The sequence below is a fragment of the Psammomys obesus genome, unplaced genomic scaffold (genome assembly GCF_907164565.1).
Source record: "Psammomys obesus unplaced genomic scaffold, mPsaObe1.curated_primary_1811, whole genome shotgun sequence".
NCBI lineage: Eukaryota > Metazoa > Chordata > Mammalia > Rodentia > Muridae > Psammomys > Psammomys obesus.
Window position 1 is genome coordinate 436113 of NW_026596415.1, and position 13321 is coordinate 449433.

Below are 13321 nucleotides of genomic sequence, written 5' to 3' on the forward strand. Positions count from 1 at the left end.
CCTCTTACCCTCTTGCCCTCTTCCTTTTCTCTGTTGGGACACCCCCTCCCTTCCCTCTATCATGTCTCAATCTCTCCTTCTCTAATCTCTCTTCACCTCCATCTAATAAACCTCTTTCATATAAAATCTGCTGTGCGCATCATTTTATTGAGTCCTAACAATAATTATCCAAGAATACGTAATAGGATCTAAAAAGTAAGGTATCCAAAAAAAAAAAAATGCTTCAGATTTCTTCCTGTTGTTATGCTACTGTGGTGTTAATACTGTCCAGAGTTTTGACATTTATTACTGGGTTTCTGATTTATTAATCTGGCTCTGATAAAACATTCCACTATATACTCCACTATCATGGTTTCAGGCTCAAGATTTTAAATTTCCTTTGGTTTGTCTTTTAAGTATAGACTTAAAAGTAAGTTGTTTCTCACTGTGTTAAATTTATATACATACAGTCTTTTGGACAGAGGGAAAAAAAGCTCCTCTTTGATGATGTGTACTCATGCTGAAATTTAAGATCAAGTGAGATTTTTCTCTTTGGGGTTTCTGTCGTCCCTGAGGACACCCGTGTTACTGTTTCACAAATGTCAGAAACATCCGTGAGGCTCCTGCCTTTTCTAAGCTCACCACAAAGAGTATTCATGTTCTTTTTTTTTAAATTTTTTATTTAACTTTTATTAATTACACTTTATTCATTTTGTATCCCCCCATGAGCCCCTCCCTCCTCCCCTCCCAGTCCAACCCTCCCCTCCTTTTCTGCATGCATGCCCATCCCCAAGTCCACTGATAGGGGAGGTCTTCCTCTCCTTCTTTCTGTTCTTAGCCTATCAGTTCTCATCAGAAGTGGCTGCATTGTCAGGGTTCTAGGTTATCTCCATGAATAGTCCTTGGTTGGAGTATGAGTCTCTGGGAAGTTCCCTGTGTTCAAATTTTCTTGTTCTGTTGCTCTCCTTGTGGAGTTCCTGTCCTCTCCAGCTCTTATTATTTCCCACTTCTTAGATAAAATTCCATTCACTCTGCCCATCAGTTGGCCATCAGGCCCAGCATCTGCTTTGACAGTCAAAACGGCAGAGGCTTTCAAGGGCCTTCTGTGGCAGGTTCCTAGGTTGTTTCCTATTTTTTTCTTCTGGCTTTCAGAGGCCCTCTGTAGCAGGTTCCTAGGTTGTTTCCTGTTTTCTTTTTCTTCTGATGTCCATCCTCTTTGCCTTTCAGGATGGGGATTGAACATTTTAGATAGGGTCCTCTCTTTTGCTTAGTTTGTTTAGATGTACAGATTTTAGTGGGTTTATTCTGTGTTGTATGTTTATATGAGTGAGTATATACTGTGTGTGTCTTTTTGCTTCTAGGACAACTCACTCAGGATGATCCTTTCCAGGTCCCACCATTTACCTGCACATTTCATGATTTCCTTATTTTTCATTGCTATACTCCATTGTATAGATGTACCACAGTTTCTGCATCCATTCTTCAGTTGAGGGGCATCTGGGCTGTTTCCAGCTTCTGGCTATTACAAATAAAGCTGTTAAAAACAGGGTTGAGCAAATGTCCTTTTTGTGTACTTGAGCTTCTTTTGGGTATATGCCTAAGAGTGGTATGGCTGGATCTTGAGGAAGCACTATTCCTAGTTGTCTGAGAAAGCGCCAGATTGATTTCCAGAGTGGTTGTACAAGTTTACATTCCCACCAGCAGTGGAGAAGGGTTCCCCTTTCTCCACAACCTCTCCAGCATGTGTTGTCCCTTGAGTTTTTCATCTTGGCCATTCTGATGGGTGTAAGGTGAAATCTCAGGGTTGTTTTGATTTGTATTTCCCTAATGGCTAATGAGGTTGAGCATTTCTTTAAGTGCTTCTCTGCCATTCGATATTCCTCTACAGAGAATTCTCTCTTTAGCTCTGTTCCCCATTTTTTAAGCGGATTACTTGGTTTGCTGCTTTTCAGCTTCTTTAGTTCTTTATATATACTGGATATGAGTCCTCTGTCTGATAAAGGGTTGGTGATGATTCTTTCCCAATCTGTAGGCAGTCGCTTTGTTTTGATGATGGTGTCCTTTGCTTTACAGAAGCTTTTCAATTTCATGAAGTCCCATTTATTGATTGTTGCTCTTAGAGCCTGTGCTGTTGGTGTTCTGTTCAGGAAGTTTTCTCCTGTACCAATGAGTTCTAGGGTATTCCCCACTTTTTTTTCTAGCCGATTTAATGTGTCTGGTTTTATGTTGAGGTCTTTGATCCACTTGGACTTCAGTTTTGTGCAGGGTAATAAGTATGGATCTATTTTCATTTTTCTACATGTAGACATCCAGTTGGACCAGCACCATTTGTTGAAGATGCTATCTTTTTTCCATTGTATGGTTTTGGCATCTTTGTCAAAAATCAGGTGTCCATAAGTGTGTGGGTTTATTTCTGGGTCTTCTGTTTGGTTCCATTGATCCATCTGTTTCTACGCCAGTACCATGCAGTTTTTATAACTGTTGCTCTATAGTACAGCTTGAGATCAGGGATGGAGATACCTCCAGAAGATCTTTTATTGTAGAGGATTGTTTTAGCAATTCTATGTTTCTTGTTATTCCATATGAAGTTGAGAAATTTTCTTTCCAGGTCTGTAAAGAATTGTGTTGGCAATTTGATGGGAATTGCATTAAATCTGTAGATTGCTTTTGGTAAGATGGCCATTTTTACTATGTTAATCCTGCCAAGCCATGAGCATGGGAGATCTTTCCTTCTTCTCATATCTTCTTCTAATTCTTTCTTCAGAGACTTGAAATTTTTTTCATACAAGTCTTTGACTTGCTTGGTTAGGGATACACCAAGGTACTTTATGTCATTTGTGGCTATTGTGAATGGTGTTGTTTCTCTAATTTCTTTCTCAGCCCTTTTGTCTTTTGTATACAGGAGTGCTACTGATTTTTTTGAGTTAATTTTGTATCCGGCCACTTTGCTGAAGGTGTTTATCAGCTGTAGGAGTTCCCTGGTAGAGTTTTTGGGGTCACTCATGTATAGTATCATATCATCTGCAAATAGTGATAATTTGACTTCTTCCTTTCCCATCTGTATCCCCTTGATCTCCTTCAACTGTCTTATTGCTCTAGCAAGGACTTCCAGCACTATGTTGAAGAGATATGGAGAGAGTGGGCAGTCTTGTCCCTGATTTCAGTGGGATTGCTTTAAGTTTCTCTCCATTCAGTTTGATGTTGGCTATAGGCTTGCTGTATATCGCCTTTACTATGTTTAGATATGTGCCTTGTATCCCTGATCTCTCCAATACTTTAAACATGAATGGATGTTGAATTTTGTCAAATGCTTTTTCAGCATCTAGGAGATTATCATGTGTTTTTTTTTCTTTCAGTTTGTTAATATGGTGGATCACATTGATGGATTTCTGTATATTGAACCACCCCTGCATACCTGGGATGAAGCCTACTTGGTCATAGTGGATAATATCTTTGATGTGTTCTTGGATTCGGTTTGCAAGTATTTTGTTAAGTATTTTTGCATCAATGTTCATAAGGGAGATTGGCCTGAAATTCTCTTTCTTTGTTAAGTCTTTGTGAGGTTTAGGTACCAAGGTGACTGTGGCTTCATAGAATGAGTTTGGTAATGTTCCTTCTGTTTCTATTTTGTAGAATAGTTTGAAGAGAATTGGAGTTAGCTCTTCTTTGAAAGTCTGGTAGAATTCTGCGCTGAAGCCATCTGGTCCTGGGCTTTTTTTGGATGGGAGACTTTTGATGACCGCTTCTATTTCTTTGGGGGATATAGGTCTATTTAATTGATTTACCTGGTCCTGATTCAGCTTTGGTAAGTCAAATCGATCAAGAAAATTGTCCATTTCATTTAGATTTTCAAATGTTGTGGCATATAGAGTTTTGAAGTAAGTCCTAATGATTGTTTGGATTTCCTCAGTGTCTGTAGTTATGTCCCCCTTTTCATTTCTGACTTTGTTGATTTGGGTGGTGTCTCTCTGCCTTTTAGTTAGGCTTGGCTAAGGGTTTGTCAATCTTGTTGATTTTCTCAAAGAACCAGCTCTTGGTTTCATTGATTCTTTGAATTGTTTTATTTGTTTCTAATTGATTGATTTCAGCCCTGAGTTTGATTATTTCCAGCCGTCTACTCCTTTTTGGTGTGTCTGCTTCTTCTTTTTCTAGGGTTTTTAAGTGGGCCATTAAGTTGCTTGAATGAGCTGTCTCAAATTTCTTGAAGGCACTTAGTGCTATGAACTTTCCTCTTAGCACTGCTTTCATTGTGTCCCACAAGTTTGGGTATGTTGTGTCTTCATTTTCATTGAGTTCTAGGAAGACTTTAATTTCTTTCTTTCTTTCTTCGCTGACCCAGCTGTCATTTAGTAACAAGTTGTTCAGTTTCCATGTGTGTGTAGGCTTTTTGCTATTTTTGTTGTTGTTGAGATCCAGCTTTATTCCATGGTGATCAGACAAGATACAAGGGATTATTTCAATATTCTTGTATCTGTTGAGGCTTGCTTTGTGGCCAACTATATGGTCTATTTTGGAGAAGGTTCCATGAGGTGCTGAGAAGAAGGTAAATTCTTTTGTGTTTGGGTGTAAAGTTCTGTAAATGTCTGTGAGGTCTATTTGATTCATGACCTCTGTCAGAGATATTGTTTCTTTGTTTAATTTCTGTTTTGTTGACCTGTCCTTTGTTGAGAGTGGGGTGTTGACGTCTCCCACTATTAGTGTGTGGGGATCTATATGTGGTTTAAATTTTATCAATGTTTCTTTTACAAATGTGGGTGCTCTTGTATTTGGGGCATAGATGTTCAGGATTGTGATGTCTTCCTGGTGGAATTTTCCCTTGATGAGTATGAAGTGCCCTTCCCCATCTCTTTTTATTAATTTTGGTTGAAAGTCTATTTTATCAGATATTAGAATGGCTACTCCTGCTTGTTTCTTGGGTCCATTTGCATGGAAAGTCGTCTTCCAACCTTTTACCCTCAGGTAATGTCTATCTTTGTGCCTTAGGTGTGTTTCTTGTATGCAACAGATTGCTGGGTTTTGTTTACGTATCCATGCTGTTAATCTGTGTCTTTTTACTGGAGAGTGGAGTCCATTGATGTTGAGAGAGATCAATGACCAGTGGCTGTTAGATCCTTTGATTTTGATGTTGGCTGTGGTCTTCAGGTTGTGTGCTTGGTTGCTTTTTGTTTTACTGTAGTAAGGTTAATTATTTCCTGTGTTTTCTTGACAGAAGCTAATTTTCTTGGGTTGTATTTTCCCTTCCAGTGTCTTCTGTAATGCTGGATTTGTGTGTAGGTATTGTTGAAATTTGTTTTTGTCATTGAATATCTTGTTTTCCCTGTCTATGAGGACTGAAAGTTTTGCAGGGTATAGTAGCCTGGGCTGACATCTGTGTTCTCTTAGGGTCTGCATGATATCCTTCCAGGCCCTTCTAGCTTTTATAGTCTCTGTTGAAATGTCAGGTGTGATTCTAATGGGTTTTCCATTATATGTTACTTATATGTTATAAGGCCTTTTTCCCTTGCAGCTTTTAGTATTTTTTCTTTGTTCTGTATACTTACTGTTTTGATTATTACTGTGGCGGGAGGATTTTCTTTTCTGGTCAAATTTGTTGGGTGTTCTGTATGCCTCATGTATTCTTATTGGCTTCTCCTTTAACTTGGGGAAATTTTCTTCAATGATTTTGTTAAAAATATTTTCTGGGCCTTGGAGAAGGGAGTCTTCTTTTTCCTCTATACCTATTAATCTTAGGTTTTGTCTTTTCATATTGTCTTGGATTTCTTGGACGGTCTGTGTCAGGAATTTTTTGGATTTAACATTTTCTTTGACAGATACATTAATTTCTTCCATTGTATCTTCTACACCTGAGATTCTTTCTTCCATCTCTTGTAGTCTGTTGGTTATGCTTACTTCTGTTTCTTCCCTAAATTCTTCCTCTCCATTATTTCCTCCATTTGTGTTTTCTTTAATTTTTCCAGTTCTATCTTCAGGTCTTGAGTTGTTTTGTTTACTTCCTTCACCTGTCTGATTGTATTTTCCTCTTTTTCTTTTAGTTCCTTCAACTCTGTTTCTTTTATTTCTTTCAGTGATTTAATTGTTTCTTCTCTGAAGGCTGCAAACTGTTTGACTGCATCTTCCTCTATTTCTTCACGGATGGCCATAATCTGCTTGTCTTTAACTTTCTCCATTTCTTTACAGATAGCCATGATCTGTTTGGTTTTATCTTCCTCTAATTCTTTACGTATTTTATTTGTTTCCTCTATTATCCTCTTCATCAGCCTGTAAGGTCATCTTCTTGATTTTCTATTATGCTGCGTTGTCCAGGGCTGTTCGCCCCTGGATGGCTGGGTTCTGGAGATGCCATATTGCTCTGTCTTTTGTTGGTTGAGCTTTTAAGCTGACCTCTACCCATTGGGCTGTTTTAGGTGTTGTCTGTTTGTTTCTGTGCTTCCTGGAGTCCTGAGGTAAGGAGAATCCCCTTGGCCGGAAGATGATTTTTCCTGAAGGAGTCCTCCTCTGCTTTTTGGTTATGGTCACTGTATGGCCAGTGTTTCTCAGGAATTGCCACTGCTCACCTCATGTGTATAGCTCTGAGTAGTAGCTGTGGTCTTTGTTAGGCAGGGGGGGGGGCTCTCCTCTTACCCATAGAAGTTCTCAAGACAGCTGCCCCACTGCTGGGTTTTTCGTTATAAATTTAGTGAGCTGCTGCTGCTGTTACAGTTTTCCAGGTACAGTCCTCTTGAAGAACCTGCTGATTCCCTAGCTGTGGGGTTTTCTCCCAACAGGAAAACTCAGTCTGTTATCCTGGGGCACACAGTTCTGTCCGGGAAAGTGAGAGGAGCACCCAGCAAGTCTCTGGGCCAGAGGCTGAGTGCTCTGCTCTGGGCCTGGAGAATGTGCACCTCGGTTGAGTTGTTGCCTGGGGGCGTCACTCTGGTCTGGAGGCTGGTAACTGTGTGCTCCACTCTGGTCTGAAGGCTGGGTGCCTCAGTCTGGACTGGAAGCTGTGTGTTCCTGTCTGGGATGTCGGCTGCAGGCACTGCTCTGGTCCAGATGCTGTGGGTGCAGCCCTCTTGAAGGACCTGGGATTCCCACAGTTTTGTCAGTCTAGCTAGGGATAACTGGTTGATCCTTGGCACAGTATCTGAGGGTTGCTGTAATGGCTCTCTGGGTTTTGTAGGTCTGAGGATGCAGCTGTGTGCCCAGTGCCCTAGGAGTACTCAATAATGATGGCTGAGCCCAGCGCTCCTGCCTGCATTAGAAATCTAGAGCCTAGAGTCTGCGTGAATCCAGAAAGTCTTTTGGTGCTGGGTGTCCTGAGTGTTAGACCTGATGATCCCCCCCGCTGTGGGGTTTCCTCCTGCCAGGGACACCCAGTCTTTGCTTTGGGGATGCCGTTCTGTCTGTGGTGGCGAGTAGAACCCACAGGCACAGACGCCTGCCCGTGGCTCCACCTTTCTGGCCTTTGGGAGCCTGGGCGTCTGCCTAAACTGGGTAATTTTCCTGAGACCTTTTCGGTGGTGGTGTCGGCTGAGTGCTCTGAGATCAGACCAGCCGTTTCCCTCCCTGTGGGTTTGCACCCGACAGTGAAATTCAGTCTCTGGTGCCCTGGGGCCCACAGTTCTATCTGAGGTGGTGAATCAGGTGTGCAGGCAGGGCTCTGTGCAGGCACCTGGGTCCCCGGCTCTGGCTCCGGGCTGGCTCCTGGGGCGCCCTCGGAACCCGAGTCTTTTCCAGGGGATGGCTGGGTGACCTAAGGTCAGTCCCAATCATTTCCTCCTCCGTGGGGTTATCTCTCGACTGGAAAATCCAGCCTGTGATGTTGTGGGCTCACAGTTCAGTCTGGGACCATGACCGGATCACACTGGCGTGTAGCTCTGGGCTGGCGACCAAGCACCTGGCTGAACCAGGATCTCTTCCACGGTTTAGCCGGGTGAGTTAAGCTGATTGAATCCCCCACCGTGGGGTATCCTCTCACCTGGGAAACACAATCACTTGTGTTTTATGGCCATGAGTTCTGATTGCTGGTCAGTGTGCTGATCCTGCTGTGCTGCTGCTCAGAATGAGAGTCCTCCTGGCACCGCCATCTTGCCCCCGGAAACCGTATTCATGTTCTTAACCCAAATTTTCCCCCAAGCCTCAGCTATTGTGTATGTCTGTTGCCTTCTTCTACAATGTGTATTTCACCACAGAGCGCAAATAATAGTGATGCAAAAATACTTAAAACTTTTATTTTTTTGTAAACTTAAAAAAGATTCTTTTAAGCTACAGGAAATTCACCTGACTCCATCTCTCAGGTCAAATGAAATGCAGATAAGTAGGTAAGTATTGTCAATCAACAGCCTAAGTTTCCCACTTATTGCCTATCTCAGAAGGTGGGATTGCTCCCCCTTCCCTGGTTTTGGGATTCCCCTCCTCAGCTACCAAAACTATGGGTCCAAAAGTTCCAAATGTGTTCCCCACTTGTGGGTTACAATCATGCCCCTGGGACCCTATTCCTGGCTACCTGATCTCTATATTTCTGCAACCAACACCTGCTGATGAGTTACCCTTCCTGATCAGTGTAAATTTGCTCTGTCCAGGAGAATGATGGCGCCTCTCTGGTTCACTGGGGAGCAAAGGTACCCTCAGTCATGGTCTTCACAACTATGGTTGGTCCTTTTTACTGACCTTCAGTTAGGACATTTCCCTTGGGTTTCTTCTGCTGCTGAAAAGCCTAGTACTATACCAGCCAACAGTGCCCTTGGTCTCTGGCCAGTGCTGATGAGCTGTTGGAACAGACTGTACCAATTTCCTTGAGTCAAACCTTGCTCTTGGGACACCTTGACAGGTCACTGCTTCCACTCTCCCCACAGGAATAGACCATTTCACCCATTCTTCCAGGTTCCCTTCTGGGGTGTCTTCTGGAGAAATTAAGATCCCTACTGTTAACACCCACTTTAAGGACTTCCAAGCTTATACACCTCTGCAAGCAAACTTGGCCTCAATTTCCCTTAGATGACAGATCCAAAATGAAACCTTTTAAATTACTGCCAGTGATAGGGTAAATGAAAGTAGATTCTCTATATTCAAGCTTTTTTTTTTCTTTGCTCCAAACATTCCCTCTCTTCTCGCTCTCCCAAAAGTTTCAAATGCACTCCTAAAAGAATTTTCTCCTTAACCTACTTAACTTTGTCTTCTGCCCATATCTATGTTTCAGTGTCCTGCCAGGTCCAGGTTTTCTACATCTAGGACAGCACCAAAGCAACTACCTACAGGTGCTCCAGTCTAACCTCCAAGACTGCGTCCAGCCAGACCTTCACCCCCCACCCCCACCCCAGCCATAAGTGTTCTCACAAATGCTGGACATCCTGTTCTTCCCTGATTCAACCAACATTTCAGCCTTTTGGGCTCCATATCACCACCACAATGTCAGCAGGAAGTAACCAAAGATGACTGATTTCTTCACCTTTTATCCATCTATTGTCAACAAAAGGCCGGAACAGTGTGCTTCAGAACCACTAGAACAAACAGCTCCAGGTTCTCCCAGCATTTCTCAGTCCTTATCTGCTCCAGGGCATGGCTGGCTGGCTGGCATACCCTGCCCTCTATCCTGAACTTTCCAGGGTAGGAGCTTCCCTGTCCCCTCACTATATAATATAGACATTTTTAGTGCTCCTTATTTTTCTTTATCTCTCTTACCCTTGCATGGCAACCCAGAGCTGCTTCCAATGAACCTACATTTATATACTGTAACATATACATGAGAAGCAGCCCAAGCTCCTCATTCCCACCTCACTGCCCCTCCCTAAGCTCCTATTTGTTTAAAGTTATAGAAAAAGGGAAAAATGTTACTTCATAAACCTGCCTCTAGGTTGCCTAGCAACCTGATGTCCTCATGTGCCCCCATCAGGTGTGTGGCAGATACACTTCAGCTATGCATCAGATAAAAAGGACCAAACCTTCACTGCATGATCTCTCTGCCTCGGTTTCTCTCCCCAAATGCCTCACCCACCTCCTTCTCTCTTCTACACCCTCCCACTGTCTCTCTCTCTGTTTCTCTTTTTCTCTTTCTCTCTCCAACTCTATACAATAAATCTGCTGTTTTTGGCATATATACATATATATATGTATATATATATAATATATATATATACACACACACATATATATATATATATTACATTTACTGCTTTTTTTTACAATGTGTATTTCAGTACAGATTACAAACAGTGGTAATGCTAACATAGCTAAGAATTATTATTCTCTTGTAAGCTTAAAAATTATTGTAAACTTCAGGAAGTCACAAGACTTGGATCCACCTGTCACAGGTCAAATGGACTCCAGATAAGTACTCCTTATCAACAGTTTCCTCACCTGCTTATTTCTGAGTGTGATCAATATCTCTCTTTCTCTCTCTTTCCACCTCATCTCTCTCTTTTCCTCTTCCCCTTCTTCCCTCCCCATTCTCTGTTTTAGGAATCCCCCCCCCCACTATCACCATGACTAGTTTCAAATGTACACCTAAGAGAAAAATTTCTCCCGTACTCCTTAACTTTATCTTCTGTCTCTAATCTATATCTTTCTCAGCAGGTTTCTAATAAATTTCAGACTGCTCCAAAACTTCCTGCAATGCCCCAACCCAAGGTGGTCCAGAATCACAGAGCACTTTAAAGTATCCTGCACTTCACTAGCCCAAGTAGTCTCCCAGAACCTTGGAAGTGGGCAAAACAGATGTCCTCTAGCCTGTACTCCTCCTCTGACCATCATCTCAGCCATCCTGGGCCTACAACAATACCTTAATTTCAGCTAAGAAGCAGTTACAAAAGAGATTATATCACCTCTTATCATCAACAAAAGGTTGAATGTCAGGTCCCAAAGACAAATAGCTAACTGAGGCTCCTATTAACCCATCAAAGCAGGGGCTGGCTGTTGAGGGGAGGGCTCCCAGTATCACAAGTACCTGTTATAGAATCCTGGCTCCTCTCAGCCCTTTTCACCTTGCCCACTACCCTAACCCTTTCCAGCCCAGAGGCTGGGCTTTGCTTGTTTTTCTTATATATTCAGCCATTTTGGTCATGTGTGCTCTCTTGGTTCTCTTGGTTTTAATGGGCTCTCTTGTTCCTCACCTCTCCTCTATCTTCTCTTTCTCTCTCACTCTTTTCCCCACTGTCTCCTCTCATGACCTAGTCTATTTTGCCAGTTATATTCAATCTAGACTTTCCCAGATGCCCCTGGCTGTTCTCTTGAGAGACCAAAGAATTAAAAATTAGTTTTTTGGGGTATTGGTTTAAAGTTTAAAGCACAAGCCTGAACAAAGGCCGGACAGGTGGAGACATGTCCAGCCACCTTCGGAAAGAAGCAGCCTTACTGCATTCTTTTCCTGCCCACTAAAGATACGGTTGCTAGGAAACTGGCCCCTCTCCCCTAGGATGACCAAACAAGGGAAGACAGACCGTTAATGGTTTGGGGGCCTTCCAAAAGCCAATCAATTTAAAATGCAACATCCCCTCTTGTGTTTCAACCAATAGACACTTTCCAGGCAGGAATTCCCCTGCTTTGGGCACACTGGCAGGGACCGGAATCTTTAAATCAACCACCTAACCTGAGCTGGTGACTCTTTGCTCTCAACTGCTTTGGTGGTGAGGGTATGAGCCCAAGCTAGCTTGTCATAAAAAAAGATCCTCATGTGTTCTGCAATGGACTTGACTCCTAGTGGTCTTTTGGGGTCTCACAAATCAGGCACAACACTCTCACTCAAATCTACAATAAAAACCTTCTTAATCATACATAGAATGGCCATGTACTCATTTTTATTCACTTAGCAATAAGAAATCCACCTCACCACAGACCTAGGTCCTTAATGCCCCTCCACGCTTGTGTCTTCTTTCATTCTGTCAGCTATGGCCACCATCTATTCTCCCTTGACAATGCTATGGCTTCCTGTCTTGTCATCCTGACCCATAGCTCCTGCCTCACCTATGACCTTTACTGTCCAGAACAGACAGGATTTCTGTGCTGGCCTACTTGCCCTCTTTTCCCAGCTGTGTGACTCTGGATGCATTGCTGATCAAATGATCAACATCGATGGTCATATAGTTGTTGTAAGGTGGTTGGTTTGTTTGAAATAGCTTTTCCAAGTCCTGACATTATTAGTATTTACATATGACCCTGAATATTCTTTTATATCTATTAAATCATTTTCAGGTTGCCTGTAACATGGGACATGCGCAGATATTTAGTAAACAGTTGTTATATGCACCAATCATGCCCACCATTCCCAAATTTTAGGAGAAATAAAACAAGTAAAACACCAAGTTCAAGTTCTTAAAAACAAAAAGAAAGAAAGAAAAAAGCTGTATCTATTAATAATCCTTCCTTAGCACTACCAGATCCCCACACATGCTGTCAGTGACATGAAGTCAGGGAGATGCATGGCTGAGTCAATAGGTATGATGGGTAGTCTTGGAATCAACTGAAAGAGCCAGAAAAACTGTGAGGGATTTTCTTTTTTTCTTTCTTTTTGCTTTTCATTTCTCTCTCTCTCTCTCTCTCTTAAATTTGGACAGGGTTTCTCTGTGTAGCTTGGCTGTCCTGGACTTGCTTTGTAAGCCAGGCTGGCCTAGAACTCACAGAGCTCTGCCTGTCTCTGCCTCCCTGAGTGCTGGGATTACAGGTGTGGGCCACTGTGCAAAGCTGTGTGGAATTTTTTAAATCAGGTTATTTGAAGTGGGAAGACTGACCTTAAATGTGATTGTCAAGGGCTGTCTGACAGTCAGCCAACTGAGAGAGAGCTCAGAGGTTAAGAGCACTGGCTGCTCTTGCAGAGGTCCTGAGTTCAATTCCCAGCAATCGGTGGCTTATAACCATCTATAGTGAGATCAGCTGCCCTCTGCTGGAATGCAGGCAGAACACTGTATACGTAATAAATCTTTTTAGAAATTTGATTGTCATCTTTTAGTTGTAACACAGATAGATGTTAAAAAAAAAAAAAAGCTTTGGTTTTTGCCTGTTATTTATCTACCATTCGTGAATTCATCTACCTAGTTGCTGCTGTGGCTGTTACTTTTTTTGTTCAAATATCACGACCAGATTCTTTGGCCTTCCAATATCAACTCTCAACCAGTGCTCTACAGGAATCTACCAGGCCCTCAGGGCCAGGTTGTGATTACTGAGTACTGAGCCATCTAGCCTCTTAGACTGAGAATCTGCTGGGTTCTTAGCCCCTCCATTGTGTAGAGGCCACTGTTGGGCTCCCCACAGCATTTCATGTAAGTCAAACTAATAAATCACCTTTAAATGTATATTCATTTTATGGGTTCTGCTCCTTCAGAAAACCCTGACTAATACAGCAGGCACTCAACTGGTAAGTGCTTTGATAAGC

At 42.4% G+C, this 13321-nt stretch overlaps 1 protein-coding gene across 1 annotated transcript in view; it reads right to left on the minus strand.

The window, feature by feature from the left end:
• Bmerb1 (bMERB domain containing 1) overlaps positions 1 to 13321 on the minus strand; it is a 108398-nt gene that overhangs the window by 24798 nt on the left and 70279 nt on the right. The window lies entirely within an intron of this gene.